The sequence below is a fragment of the Chiloscyllium plagiosum genome, chromosome 7, assembly GCF_004010195.1.
Source record: "Chiloscyllium plagiosum isolate BGI_BamShark_2017 chromosome 7, ASM401019v2, whole genome shotgun sequence".
NCBI classification, from domain to species: domain Eukaryota; kingdom Metazoa; phylum Chordata; class Chondrichthyes; order Orectolobiformes; family Hemiscylliidae; genus Chiloscyllium; species Chiloscyllium plagiosum.
In genome coordinates, this window is record NC_057716.1 from 5702932 (window position 1) to 5717183 (window position 14252).

At 39.5% G+C, this 14252-nt stretch overlaps 1 protein-coding gene across 5 annotated transcripts in view; it reads right to left on the reverse strand.

Annotated features, from left to right (window-relative positions):
* The window catches only part of hecw2a (HECT, C2 and WW domain containing E3 ubiquitin protein ligase 2a), a 335739-nt gene that overhangs the window by 294329 nt on the left and 27158 nt on the right, over window positions 1-14252 (reverse strand). The window contains exon 1 of one of the 5 annotated variants that reach the window (XM_043692902.1): window positions 4868-4886. The exons of the other annotated variants lie outside the window; for them this stretch is intronic. The gene's annotated coding sequence lies outside the window, so the exon portion shown is untranslated. Of the gene's footprint in view, window positions 1-4867; window positions 4887-14252 lie in introns of those variants that run through there. 5 annotated transcript variants of the gene reach the window in all.

The window sequence follows — 14252 nt, forward strand, 5'->3', positions numbered from 1 at the left end:
ACTCCTTTTCAAAGAGTTCAGGGTTTCTTCCTCAACCATCAAAGTAGGCAGCAAATTCCAGACACTCACCACTCCCTGGGTGGAAATGATTCTCATGTCCCTTTAATCCTTTGCGCAAGCACCTTAAATCTGTGCCCCCTGCTAATTGACCTTCCCTGTCCACTCTACACAAATGTCTCATTATTTTGTACACCACAATGGAGTAACCTCTCAGCTCCCTCTGTCTCTAAAGAAAACAACCTTAGCATATGGAAAAACAAACCCCAAAGAACTGTGAATGTTGGAAATCAGAACAAAAGCAGAAATTGCTGGAAAAGTCAGCAGATTTTGCAGCATTTGTGGAGAGAATGCAGAATTAATGTTTCAGGTCCAGTGTCCCTTCTGACAGGTTACACCTGACCTGCTGAGGTTTTCTAGCAATTTCTGTTTTTCTTCCTTATCCTGCCCAATCTTTCCTTGTACCTCCAATTTTCAAGCCCTGGCAATGTTCTTTGACATCTTGTCAGTACTTTCTCTGGAACAATTATGTCCTTTTTGTTGTCAGGCAACACAAAATTCACACAAATTCCAGCTGTAGCCCAACCAGGAACCTCTATAGTTCCAGATTTACATTGCTGCTCTGGTATTCAATCCCTCGCTCTATAAATGGAAAGCATCCCTCCTTTATCACATTCCTGCCTGTCCTGCCAACAGGGATCTGTAAGTATGTACTCCAAGGTCACTCATTTTTTATACCCCTCCCAACTCACCCTTTTACAGTGCTTTTTTTGCGCTTTGCAAGTGCACAACCTCGCATGTCTCCAGAGTGAATTTGACATTTCACTGATTCACCCACACTATTGATATGTGCCTGCAGTCAACAGCCATCCTCTTCACCATCAACTACCCATCTGATTTTGATGCTGCAAAACGCCAATTATGTTCAAATTTCCCAATCATACCTTCCACAGTTTAATCTACATAATTAATATATAACCATCTCTACCACTTGGAAAGAGGAGGGCAGCAAGAGGCACAGAAAACTCCTATTTCCCCTCCAAGCCTTTCACTATCCTGATCTGGAACCCCATTCCCATGACTTCAGTCACTGGGTCAAAATCCTGGAACGCCCTTCCAAACAGCAATGTGAGTATATCTGCACCTATGAACTTCAGTGTTTCAAGAAGGCAGCTCTCTACCATCTTCTTAACAGCAATTAGAGATGGACAACTAATACCCAGTCAGTGATAGCCATATCTCATGAAATAATAACTTTTTTTAAAAACTCATATAGGCATCCAGGTTCCTTGGATCTCAACAATCATGTTGGGTCATTCACGTATTACTCTCTATAACGTCACACCTAAAGAAATACAATTACTGATTGTGGATCAAGACTTCCTTACAGAAGTGTCAACTGCAAACTTAGTGTATCCGTAATTCCTGAATCAGATGAATCCTAAGGAGTCAAGGGGATAATTGGTGACCTAAGCGAAATGAATTTGATTGCTCAAGTGTGTGTGCATTACCCTACACTGCTAATAGTGATAAATCCCCAAGCAGAACACGAAAGTATTCTAACAGATCAACTGTGCATTGGATATCACCTGCAATTTATACGAATATGTAATCTTATTTTAATGTGCAGTGGAGGAATTTGTCCCAATGCTCACACTGAAATGGAAAGGCCTGCAACTCTTTCCCTTATTAACAACGACTTCCAACCCAACTCCAATTCAGCTTATACAGCCAAAATCTAGCACCTGCGCTACCTAACACCTTCACCCCACTCTTAATAAGGGAAGCATCCCTCCCATTATCCAGCTTCCATTGGTCCTGGCCTATTATATATTTTTAATAATGCCTTTTATTTATTCTTTTGAAAAGTAATTTATTTATATTAAGGGATAACTCTCTTTTCTAATTCTCACAATTCCTTCTGACCCCAGCATGGCTATTCTTACTCCTCTGGCTCTGCTTTGCTATCTGTTGGTGTATTAGTGGACTTGTGCACCAAGTCCTTGGGATCTTGTATCACATAATTATAATCCAGTACACTTTTAATTCTCTTTTTCTTCATATCACTTCTTTCTGCACCCCTTTCACCCCCATTAAGGTAATCCACAGCCTCCAATATTTGCATATTTCCCACAATCTTTAATCTTGTTCTAACTTCTACCCTCTTCTTCATTTACAATCTACCCCTCTATCTAACCATTATGTGTACTGCCCTCAAATCTTCCCCCGTCAGCTCCTCTAGTCTCCAGGGTCACTGTCTCTCTGCAGCATGATTGGATTGCCACACCATCCTTTAACCCCTTAACCAATCAAATGAATATTAAGTGAATATATAATACCATGGATAATTAAGCAATAGCAAATACATCGTCATTTTAAGAGAGAAATTCAACTCAATGTCAAATTAATTTAATAGCACATCTTGACATGCTGGCTACAAGTACAAGAGAATAAATCTTTTTCATTAAGCCAGACAAAAATGACCTAAATATATTTACACCAAAAATGTTGTTACCAATCCACAATAAGGCAAAACCTTTCAACGATGCAACTGATGATAGGCTGAATTTTTAATTATTTTTGACAGAATGCTCAATTCCCATCCCCACAAGCTGTAATGCTTTGTGTGCAGTGATATTTTGGTCCAGCAATAAAAGGGAAGAAATGTTTCAGTTTGATATTTTCCTTACATACCGTCCAGTCAATTTTTCTTTTTGAGGTCGCTGGTCTGAGACCACAACTGATTGAAGTACCCTAAATTAATACTAAAACTAGAAACTATAACTAGACCCAACTTTGAAAATAATTTCATCATACTTGCTCTCCTTACTATCAGATGCTTATGAATGTTCTTAACATTAACATGTTCAGCTCTCATACGTGCAAGTCAACTGGACAACCAAAAATCATTCATTTTCTTAATACTTTCCAAATATTTACAATCATACAACATATCCTTTCAGACTGGTAGTAGACAACCTTTTGAGGATTTGGAAAATTCTTGAAGAAATATGGGTCCACCTGCATGGTAATTACTAAACATGAAGTCCCGGTGTTGGTGAACAAGAAGCCATCTTGGTTTATCAATCACCATACTGATGAAGAGCTTATGCTCAAAACGTTTATTCTCCTGCTCCTTGGATGCTGCCTGACCAGCTGTGCTTTTCCAGCACCACACTTTTCGACCATATGTCGTTTGTATGGGTGTGCCTTAAACCACTGCGCATCTCCTTAGCAATACCGTTTGAGTCAGTTGCTTGATCCTATGAACTAAGGTGATTGCAATCCTAAACATGAATGTACTGTTTAAAAATGGTGGGTTGATTGAATCTGCCACGTACAGGTCAAAAAGTGATGTGGAGGACAACTACCTGATGAAGGAGCAGCATTCCGAAAGCTAGTGCTTCCAAATAAACCTGTTAGACTATAACCTGGTGTTGTGTGATTTTTAACCAGGTCTAAAAGAGCAGTGTTGCACTGAGAAATGAGAAATCTTATATGCTGAGTCTACCTTAATACCATTTGACTATTTATTTCACCACAACCATTTTAAAGATAGCATAGTACCAATGACCCTCCCTGATTGGAAAGGATCCAAGTGATTGAGTCAAACTATGGCTGTCACACATGACTTGAGCTGGTAATTGTATTATCGCTGTTTTTCAGATCATGACCCAACAAACATAGGATCAGACTCCAATTGGTTTAAAGACCCTTCCTGCTTGTTTGTTTTGGTTTAGAATACCATAGCACAATACTCATTTCCTCAGTTGATAAACTTCAAAACTATCACCCAGCCCAGGCAAGCAAGTAGTAACTTTACCAAATCTCAATTAGCCATACACTGAACAAGTGTTTTAGCCAAATTTCCATTCGATTGCATTCACAAATTAGTATTCTGTTTTTTCAGAATGCCAGTAGTCATTTAGAATAACCACCTCTTAATATATTCAGTGAAAAGTACACAAAAGTACAAGAGATACAATTCACTGATATCAATGCAGAGACTATTTGAAATTTTATTATACTAGTTTTTGAAAATTATATTGTAATGTATAAGGCCTCAAAAATAATTTGATTTACATAAAAAATAAAATATGGGTGGACTCCGCAACTGTCCTTCTCTTTATTATATCACCCCAACTGCATCCTGCAGATCATCTCTCTCAATCTCAATATCCATGTGAAATTTACCAAATAAAATTCAGCATGGCGGAAGGGTAGAAATGGAGATGCGCACAACATCATAACCATGCCAAGCTCATATATACAAGTCTCTGTACAAGCTGCACATGCCGGCAGCAAAATATTACTTAGAATTGCAATAAAACATTTTTTATCATCTCCAAAACAAGTAGGTAAATAGCTATTCAAAATGCATCGTGTAGATGTACTAGAATCTCTAATCTGGCAGTGTTATAGCCCTAACTCAGCAGCAACTTGTTTCAATAAAATAACATATCAGGGTACAGGTGCTGGGGTGTTGGGATGTGGATTTGGCCCTAACTCCTCAGGAAAACCTGATTTAATACATATTGTGCAGAGCTGCAGTGCTCCCTGCAAAGAGAAAGGGAAAATCAGAAGTGTTATTGCAGATCATCTTTTGTACCACAAAACAAAATGAGCAGAGACCTAAGGGGCTAAGGGAGGTACATGTCCATGAACATCAGGAGAGAAAAATGAGGGTGGGGAGATCAAGAAATCAATTAATAATGGGATCAACCCACTACTCACCTTGCTTTGATTATAAAAACTTATAAACTGCAAGGGACAATTATTTTACAGAAATATGTTTCCTTAAAAACAAATTAAACTGCGCATGCCCAGTTAATTATCAGCGACAATTCTCACTATTGCCTCTTTCACTCACCCAAGGCAGATCATGCACTGACAACAGGATTTCTCCACTGGCTTAGGAGTAGAGGAAAATGTATCGTTCATGAATGTCAACAGGAAATTACATCAACTTCCACTGCATTTAAAATTGCAACAGAATGGCAATATGCCAATTCATGCCTACTTCCAGTCTGCTAGTTATTCTACTGGGAATGGATTACGGACCTTTTGCTCCAGAATAATCACAAAAAACAATGCAGCAGAGCAATCACATCTTCCCAGACAATCCAAGACTTGGGCAACAAAGACCAATGTTTTCACAAGCAAAATTATATTCTAGCATTAAACTGAAGTTCACTAAAAAGGGAGTTCTCACGACTACAACTTCCTGAAAAAAATATTTTATCTTAAGGAATTGTGATTATTAACAATATTTTTTACTTTTCTCCATTTTAATAAACACATATTTTAACAAGTGCCTAATTAGAAAAAGAATGACTTTTGCCATCAATGTTAATTTAGTTTCATAGTCATACAACACGGAAACAGGCCCTTCAGCCCACGCTGTCTATGCTGACCAGGATCCCTAAAAACTTACGTGTTGTCAGAATCACAAGTTTAGATTCAGTATCCTTCACCAATTAGGCTATTGGCAAAATAATTGAGCAGAAAATTGTCAATAATTAAAAGATCAATACAGCAAAGGAAAATAATTATTTTAATTTTCACAATTATTTCACAGAAGGAATTGTGATGATGAAAGTCCACATATGATAAAGTTGATAAATCAACTAAATAGAGGTATTTTTAGACATTCTTCTTTCCAAGACACTGTTTGACACAGCTAAAAGCATTTGGTACTAAACCACACGGCTGCTCTTCCTTCATGTATCTGTATTCATTTGTGTTAGAAAATATTAAATTATTTATCAGTGTTAGTAACTGCAATGCTAAATATTGCATGAATCACACAACCAATGGGAAGTTGGCAGTGCTTCACTAAGGGAATTATGGGTTAAAGCATCCTTTTTACTGGAGCAAAGATGGTAGATATCTGGGTTGTTTCATGTAAACAGAGAACTGTTAAACAAAGATAGTTGACTAAATGAATGACTGACCCCACTTTTACTTTTTTTGGTTCTAATGTTATATAATCTGATCATATAATCTGATAAAATAATCACACTTTAGACTCAGAACCGGAGCTGAAGGGATGCTATTTCTTGCTGATCTCCAAGCACTTGATAGCCTGATGTGTTTTTACTCAGCACTGGATCACAGGGTAGCAATGAAATGTAACACCGCTGAAAAATGTGTTGCTGGAAAAGCGCAGCAGGTCAGGCAGCATCTAAGGAGCAGGAGAATTGACGTTTCGGGCATAAGCAGACTCCAGTAGAAGGGCTTATGCCCGAAACGTCGATTCTCCTGCTCCTTGGATGCTGCCTGACCTGCTGCGCTTTTCCAGCAATACATTTTTCAGCTCTGATCTCCAGTATCTGCAGTCCTCACTTTCTCTTAGATGAAATGTAACACCCCAGGTACTCAGAAACAGTTGGTTCCTAGCTCTTTACAATCATAACAATATAAAATCCACCTTTTAAAACATCTACATTAATATAACTGTTTCAATCATTAGCTTTCTTCTGAATTAAGATTAACAATTGCATTTTGTGAAGTAACGTTGCTTAGGTTGGAGGAAGTTGTGTCTACATCTCGTAGATTTGGCACTCATTGTTGTTAGTGGTAACTTGATCCACTGAACAGGTGATGTTGCAAAAGCTGCTGTTGGTGTACAATGGTTCTTGATGTTGCTATTGTGTAATTTGCTGGTGACATCATTGATGTTGCATCACTTGTTGGTGAAAATAGGGATATTTGCCCACTGGTAATTTTCTACTTTTCTACTGATATTTTCTACTTTTACAGCTTAGGTGTCAGTTGCATACTCACCCTGTTCCTCCTCATATGCTGGGCAGTTTTGGTCTCCGTGATGTATCCCCTTGAAGTCTCAACTTAACCAATTTTTGCTAGGTTCGAGGTTTTAATCATTGCAACTTGTTTATGGAAAGTTTGTCCTTTTAACGACTGAGGCACAGATTCAATATGGTTGTTAAAGTATCGACTTCCTTTTATCTGTCCATCTGTGAATTGTTGCCTTATTTTCTCCTGATCAACTGGAGGGGTTACCTTGTCTTACCATTATCTCATACCTTCTTCCATTCATCCAGACAGTTTCTTGACAGCCTTAAAAAGATGTAGATTGGAGTGAAAACAAGGTATGCTCTGAATATTCCTTTGTCTCTTACTGGTTGACTTGACCAGTCGGACATACACCAGCATCCCCTTGGGTAATGTGGTGATAATGGTGAAACTGACTGGTTCAGCGAATCCCTTCAGTTTTCTTGAGGTGAATTGGACCCCATTCTCATTTCAGGAATCCCTTGCACAATGAACCTAACTTGTACTTGTGAGGCAATTGTTGCAGCTAGGGAATGGTGTGGTCTAGCTGGTTGTTCAGTAGCTCTTATCTCCTCTTTCTACTCTGTAACTGTTCTTCTGGCATATATTGCATGCAGTCACCATTCTTTCAATGTCTTTGTTGATGCCTATCAGCACACAGATGAACAGTGTACAACTGATCTGGTTCTGAGCTTACACACCTTCATTCCAATGTGACTTTCATGAATCTTCTACTGAAGTTATTTCTGCATTGTAGTGGGTATGATTACTCTGGATCCAACAAATTTCCTGATAGATTGATGATCACTCTCAACAATGACCCTTCTCCAGTAAAGATCTGAACTCAATTTCTCACATATGTAGACAACTGGCAGAAGTTCTCTTTCGATGTTGCATATCTGGTCTCAGTTAATGTTGGAGCTTTGGATGTGAATGCTATTCATTTGACCTCTTTTCCTAGTCCTTTCGTAGAGGTCCCAAATGCAGAATGACAGGTTTGTTCCTGTAGTAGTAAGACAGACTGGTCTAAATACATATCACTCCTGAGTTTGTTGAAACTCCTCTCTCATCTGACTCTGACCACTCGGACTCAGCTCTCTCAAGTTTGCTGTGTGTTTTGACATGAGATATGGAAGAGCTCACTTATTAGATCACGCCAACTAAAACAAACAAAGACCAAAGAAAATTACAGCCCAGGAACAGGCTCTTTGGCCCTCCAAGCCTGCACTGATGCATTTTGCCCTTCCATACTAAAACTGTCTTCATTTACAAGATCCATATCCTCATCTATTTCCTTCCTGTTCATGCACTGCCCATGTGTTTCTTGAATGCTGCTATTGTGACTGCTTCCACCACCTCCTCTGACCCCTTTTGTGCGAAAAACTTGCCTCACACATCTCTTTTAAATTCCACCACCACACCCCAAACCTTGAACTTGTGTCCCCTTGTAATTGACCGCTCCACCCGGTGAAAAAGCCCACAATTTCCACTCGATCCATGCCATTCACAATCTAATAAACTTCTATCAGGTCGCCCCTCAGCCTCCTGCATTCCAATGAAAACAAACCCAGTCTATCCAACTTTTCTTCATAGTTAAAATTCCCTATACCAGGCAACATCCTGGTAAACCGTTTCTGGACCCTCTCCAAAGCATCCACATCCTTCTGGTTGTGTGGTGACCAGAACTGTATGCAATCCATTGTAACGCTTTCTCAGAGGGGTCAGAACAATTTTCTCAAGGGCTCACTTTTGATTCTCACTAATTTATTAGGTGATGCAGTCACATAATAATAACACCTTTTGTATTTGTATTGACATATGTTTGAACTGGAGATTTCAATCCCCTTAATTATTAAACATAAAGCCACAACATGTAAGGAAAGCATTAATTTCTTAGACACCACAGTAGTTAAACTGGCACATGCAGACAATTTAGCAACAAAAGTTATTTTTTCTCCCCAAAATAAATGACCTTCACTTCTACACACAAAAATAGTAACACTCTAAATTCATCTTCCAGAGATTGGTGAGTTTGCAGCTAATACATTTCCATTATATTATGCACAAAGCTAAAAGAGCTCAACTAAACAGTTACTTCTCTTTATCGTGTGTCTCACATCTGAATTTCAGATGTAAATTTAACAATTGACAGTGTCGATTACACTAGCATCCACTACATTTTTCCCTCCATAATTGTTCCTAAACATTTGTAGTCTCAATACCTCAGTCATTCCAAGTTTTCCTGGCTCTAAGTTAACAAAATTCTCCTTTATTAATGGATTTAAAACTGTTCTCTCGCCTTTGAGCTTCCCAGTCAGTCTCCCCCTTTCAGCTTCCTTCTCCATTTTCCCCCTTTGCAGCCTGTCTCTTCCCTCCCCCAACATGCATCCTTTTTATCTGCCTTTCCATGGCTGTGTGTGTATGGATAGTGTACAGAGCCTGCAATGTTACAAGCTAGCACTTTCCAATGTTATCTTGTTGCACTACAAAAAGTGCAAAGACTCATAAAATGCAGAGCCTCATAAGACCATAAGATGTAGGAGCAGAAGTAGGCCATGAAGCTATTGGGTCTGATTTGTCAGTCAATCAGATCATGACTGACCTGATAATCCTCAACTCCACTTTTCCCCACAATCGTTGATTTTGTTACTGATTAAACATCTACCTCAGCCTTGACTACACTTAATCGATCAGCCTTGACATCCCTCTATAGTAAAGGATTGCAGGAGTTCACCACCCTCAGAGAAAGAAGTCCTCCTCATCTCATTCTTTAATGGTCAGCCTGTTAAACTGAGAATATATGCTCTGGTCCTACACTTGCCCCTAAAGGGAAACAACCTTTTGGAATCTACCCCATCAAGCCCCCTAAGAATCTTGCACGTTATAATAAGCTCTCCACTTATTCTTCTAACTTCCATTGAGTACAACTCCAAACTAACCAAACCAGGATCAAACCAGGAACCTTCTCTGCCTCCGCTGGACGCCCCCAACACCAGTATGGCTTTCCTTAGATAAGGGATCCAGTACTGTTCACAGTGTTCCAGCACCTCAGGCAGCATCCAATGATGCTACCGACCTGCTGTGATTTTCCAGCGCCACACTTTTCGACTGATCTCCAGCATCTGCAGTCCTCACCTTCTCACAGTGTTCCAGCTGCCTTGTACAGGCTTTAGAAGGACCTCCATATTTTAAACTCCATTCCCTTCGAAATAGAGGTCAACATTATATTTGCCTTCCCACTGAACTCGGATGCTAGCTTTTTGTGATTCATTCACAAGGATCCCCAAATCCTGTTGTTGTAGCTTTCTGCAGTCTCTTTCCATTTAAATCCAATTCCTGCAAAGCTCCCAGACATCTGAGAGACCGAGTGGACAAGCTTTCTGATTTCATTGATTACCACAGAAAATAAAAAATGTAAGCATAAACTGAAAAGGATCCAGTGGAGCTATTCATGGATTTTTACCTTTGTTTAAAAGTTTCAACCACTCTGGCCCTTCCTAAAGCAAAATTCAATATATATAGGAGTTACCAAAGTGACCAATTTCCCTCATTGTATTCCATCTGCCATGTTTTTGCCAACTCACTGAACTCACTCTTGTGTCATCTGCAAACTTGGTGATAAAACCTTCACTACAATCATCCAAGATATTAATATGTATTGTAATTATTTGTGGTCCCAGCATAGCACCAAACAAACTGAAGTTTTGTTTCATCTGCATTTTCCAGTATTGTAAGGAAACCATCAAAATGTTCATCTGACTCCTCCTCATAATTTAAAAGTTATGTTGACAGGCCTGATGATTTGACTTTGGCAAGAGATGGCAATTTTTCTTCAAAACTGTTGTCTGGCTTGCTCTTGTTGTTTTCACTCAATTCTAAGAGATTAAATTTAATGTATTCTCTCCTTTCCTCAAAACAAGTGTAACTAACCCTTTCCTTCTCAATGGTGCCTTTAAGAAAGTTACCATATGTCAGCCAGCATATATATTTAAACTTCTGAAGTCCTTATTTCTGAACTTTTAATTCCTTATAAGCTGCAGCTGTTTTGTTATTGCTGCAGCAGCCACTTCATTTTTGTACAATGTACTCCACTTTTTTTTCCTTCTCTTTGTGTCATTAATTGAGTTTGATTTTTCAATGTGTGTGTGTGTGTGTGTGTGTGTGTGTGTGTGTGTGTGTGTGTGTGTGTGTGTGTAATGGAAATATGCATCTTTAAAAAAAAAGCTCCATGAATACTCCACAAATAGCTTCCAATGTTACTGCAAAGTTACTTCTGTGGAAAACAATTAGTCATGTGTGCAGTAACGCAACAATTAAAATAAAAGATGGGAACCTTTAGAGAAAAGGTGAGAGAAAACAAAAAAGAATTATCACTTCGACTTGCATCTCAATATTACAGTAAATTTTTTATGGTTAAATGGAGAGGTCACTTTCTAAGAAACTCGACATCCTCGATGTAACTATCACCCCAATGCTGAGGAAGTGGGTAAAAGGGAAAGAAGGAAATAAGAGCAGGATTATTTAATAGCACACATACCGTTGCTATGAGCAGAGAACATTAGGCAGGATCAGAAGGGAAGAAAGATACACTGCAAAAAAAATGACATTGAGACACAGGGACCTTGGAAATAAATGTACTGTGCTATTAAAGTGGCAGGTGCTCCTGTATTCCCACACCACCAACCTCTGAAAACTCAGTTGCTTCATTAATGGGAGGCACCAAGTAGAAGAGGCCAAGCTTTCTGATTTTGTTGGTTACCACAGAAAATAAAAAATGTAAGCATGAATTGAAAAGGATCCAGTGGAACCAGGAGCCATTAATGGATTTTCACTTTTGTTTAAACATTTCAACCACTCTGGCCCTTCCTAAAACAAAATTCAATATGTATAAGTTACCAAAGTGACCCTGGAAAAACGATGGCACTAAGTTAGAATCATAGAATCCCCACAATGGTGCGGGGGAACAGGCCTTTCACCCCACTGAATCACACCAACCCTTTGAAGAGTGTCCCATCCAGACCTAGCCCTGAACCCTATCCCAGCTTTTACAATGGCTGATCTAACTAGCCTACACATCCCTGGATACTACAAGGCAATTAAGCATGACCAATGCAACCTGCATAGATTTGGGCTGTGGTAGGAAACTGGAGCACTTGGCAGAAATCCATGCAGACACAGGGAGAATGTGCAAACCCCACACAAACAGTCGCCCCAAGGCTGGAATCGAATCCAGGTCCCTGGCATTGTGAGGCAGCAGTGTTGACATGGGCAACGACAAGTAAGTTAGGAGAGTATGGTGAGAATTTAAAAAATGAGATTTTCAACTTTGAGAAAAAAAACAGGTCCAATTTTCCCTTGAGGTTTCAATGGCTAAATGAGAATTTCACGAGTAAGCAGTGAGGGCCCTATTTTCACGCATTTACATCTCATTACCCCTAATTTCACCTCATTTACAGTTTGCGATTTTCCCAGGTATTGGTGAGAATCTAAGCAGCATCAATTCCTCACTTGAAAGTGAAAGTCACCAACAAATAGCTGCAGCTTGCCAGCACCTTCTCTGAGCCTCCAGAGAACAATATTCCCCATCATCTCAGAGCATACTCTGTGGTGCAGCCACTGCAGAGCCCATCAGAAGTAAAGCAGTAACCTCACCGTATCATCATGATACATCTCAGACTAACTTAGAGTATAATTCAACATATTATTACTGCACTTTGGAGCTCACTGACACCTTGCCTTTCAATACTGATGTAAGGCTACTTTGGACACTTACATCTCATGCATCAGAGCACAGCGCATTTCAGGGTTATTAGTTTGTTTTCTTAGTATTTGCTCACTTTATACTTAATTGCCTTGCTCAGAGTCCTGACTGTAAACCCTCAACACAGACTTTAATGTTTGATGTCACCTTTCCAGTGCTCCCTGTGACTCTGGATGGTTCACAATAGATTTGAATTGTTTTATTCCTAAGCTATCCATAACTTCCCAGAATAATTTTGAAGTTTGACCCTTGATCTGATTGTATCTCTGTGGCTAGTCTGTATCCAATGAAAAGTTTGAGTAATTCCTCTACAATCCTTTTAACTGTGATATTGCATATTGGGATGACCTCTGGAAATCTAGTGGAGACACTCATTATTGTTAACAAATACTGATTCCCACTTTTTATTTGAGGTAAGGGTCCTATGCAATCAATTAGGCTCTTTTAAAAAGGTTCCTCAAAAGCAGGAATAGGTATTAAAGGTGTGGGTTTTATGACTGCCTGTGGTTTTCCAATTACCTGACATGTGTGACATGTCTGGCAAATTCAACTACATCTTTGTGCAGTCCAGGTCAGTAAAAATGTTTTTTATTTCAGCTTGCGTTTTTCTCACTCCTAAATGGCCCCCAAATAGTAGCCACTCACAACAGCTCTGTTCTATATCCTACTGGCAATACGATTTGATGAACTTCTGCCCATTTCTCATCTACCTGATTCTATGATGGCCTCCATTTCCTCATTAAGACATTATTTTTAAGATAATAAAGTTCAGGGATACATTTGGATTCTATTTCTGTCTATGCCTTTTGATACAATTGCTTTAAATTTTCATCCTTCTGCTGTAACTAAGTTAATTTATCGGAGCTAAAGATGTCTGCTGTGTCATCTATCTGCTCCTGGCTTGTCTCAACCATTTCATCACACCGTGGGCGGCACGGTGGCACAGTGGTTAGCACTGCTGCCTCACAACGCCAGAGATCCGGGTTCAATTCCCGCCTCAGAACCGTTCTCCCCGTGTCTGCGTGGGTTTCCTCCGTGTGCTCCGGTTTCCTCCCACAGTCCAAAAGATGTGCAGGTCAGGTGAATTGGCCATGCTAAATTGCCCGTAGTGTTAGGTAAGGGGTAAATGTAGGGGTATTGGTGGGTTGCGTTTCAGCGGGTCGGTGTGGACTTGTTGGGCCGAAGGGCCTGTTTCCACACTGTAATGTAATCTAATCTAACCAGGTGTCTACTAATTCCACTTCAACTTTCTTATCTTTACTCTTTGATCTCTTTTGTTTCAACTGATGATTTTGTGACCTCATTACCACACAGTCAGGAAAATTCCCAGGATATATGTCCTGAAATAGTTCCGTTGCCTGAGTTTTTACTAGCTTTTCAATCACAGTGGGCAGAATTCCTACCTGTGAACTAGCTTTATCATTAGCAAGGACAAATTGTATTCCTGGAGCTGAGAGTTTGTCCAATATTCCTACCACAACTTCTCCACTTTTCACTGGACACTCTAACCTCAGTTTACATAATTGAGCGCTTCTTAGCACAAATTCCCATTACGAGTAACTTTTCTGGCAATAGCTCTTCAAAGGTACATATCGCCTCATCTTTCAAAATCATAGATTGAGAGCATCCTGTGTCTCTTAATATTGTAACCTCTTTACCTGCTGTTCCTGGCCTATGAGAGTAAACTTTACCTTCGCAG